The 1518-nt window shown below is 34.4% G+C and overlaps 1 non-coding gene across 1 annotated transcript; it reads right to left on the bottom strand.

Moving 5' to 3' along the window:
* Window positions 1–648: 648 nt before the first annotated feature.
* On the bottom strand, window positions 649–756 carry LOC132009303 (U6 spliceosomal RNA). Its single transcript, XR_009401857.1, has one exon. It is a non-coding gene; the product is annotated as a U6 spliceosomal RNA (small nuclear RNA).
* Between the last annotated feature and the right edge of the window lie 762 nt (window positions 757–1518).

The following is a 1518-nucleotide window of genomic DNA, read 5'->3' as shown; positions in this document are numbered from 1 at the left end:
TCTCCCTGATATGATGAAGTGGAGATGCAACATAGGCGTTTAGGGGGTACGAAAAGAAAAATAAAAGAAGATGGGATTGGGAGGGAGACAAACCATAAAAGACTGAATCTCACAAAACAGACTGAGGGTTGCTGGGGGGAGGTGTGTGGGGGTGGTGGGGGTATGGACATTGGGGAGGGCAGGTGCTATGGTGAGAGATGGTGAGTGCTGTGAAATGTGTAAATCTGGTGATTCACAGACCTGTACCCCTAGGGATAAAAACACATTATATGTTTATAAAAAAATTTTAAAAATAATTTTAAAAATCCATTAAAGAAAAAACACATATTGCAAGCCCAGAGCTAATCTCATATTCAATCAAAGAAGTTTGAAAGTTTTCCCCTTAAAGATCAGAAACAAGACAAGTGTGTCCACTTTCACTACTCTCATTTGACATAGTACTGGATGTCCTAGCCAGAGAAACAAGGAACACAAAGAAATAAGAGACTCCAAAAAAAATGGAAGAAGTAAAATTTTCTTTTTTTGGATAACATGAACTTTAAAAATCCAAAAAACTTCACAAAAAAATTTGAATAAACAAATTTAGTAAAGCTGCCAAATACAAGATCAATATATAAAAGACAAGAATTTTGTTTTGTTTCATTTTTTTTTAATATGGAATGCTTCCCAGTTTTTCATGTCATCCTTGTTCAGTGATCACGCTAATCTTCTCTGCATCATTCCAATTTTAGTATATGTGCTGCCAAAAGTAATCACAAGACAGGAGCATTGTAACACTCTAATGATGAACTATCTGAAAAAATAAAGAAAACAATCTAATTCACAATAGCATCAAAAGTAATAAAATACTTAGGAATAGATTTAACTAAGAAGATGAAAGGTCTGTACTCCATAAACTATGACATTGATAAAGAAATTGGAGGAGACACAAATGGAAAGATAGCTCATATTTATGAATGGTAAGAATTAACATTGTTAAAATGTCCATACTACCGAAAACCATCTCTAAATTCAATTCCTATAAAAAATCCAATGTTAGGGGTGCCTGGGTGGCTCAGTGGGTTCAGGGTCCTGGGATCGAGCCCTGCATCAGGCTCTCTGCTCAGCAGGAAGCTGCTACCTCTTCTCTCTCTGCCTGCCTCTCTGCCTGCTTGTCATCTCTCTCTGTCAAATAAATAAATAAAAAATCTTTAAAAAAAATCCAATATTATTTTTTTACAGAAGTAAAGAATCCTAAAATTTATATGAGACCATAAAAGACAACAAATAATTAAAGCAGTTCTGAGAAAGAATGAAGAAGCGAAATTACACTTCTTGATTTGAAACTATACTACAAAGCCCTCATGCTCAAAACAATAAAGTATACTGGCATAAAAATAGACCAATAAACAAGTAGAACAGAATTGAGAGCGCAGAAATAAATCCTTTCATACAGTCACCTAATATTTGACAGGGGCCAACATATATAATGGGTAAAGATAGTCTGTTCAATAAATGATATTTAAAACTGAATAGTCA

Source organism: Mustela nigripes, unplaced genomic scaffold (genome assembly GCF_022355385.1).
Source record: "Mustela nigripes isolate SB6536 unplaced genomic scaffold, MUSNIG.SB6536 HiC_scaffold_12167, whole genome shotgun sequence".
In the NCBI taxonomy this organism is placed as follows: Eukaryota; Metazoa; Chordata; class Mammalia; order Carnivora; family Mustelidae; genus Mustela; species Mustela nigripes.
The sequence above is the reverse complement of the archived record's forward strand: the minus strand, read 5'-3'. Positions and strand labels throughout refer to the sequence as shown.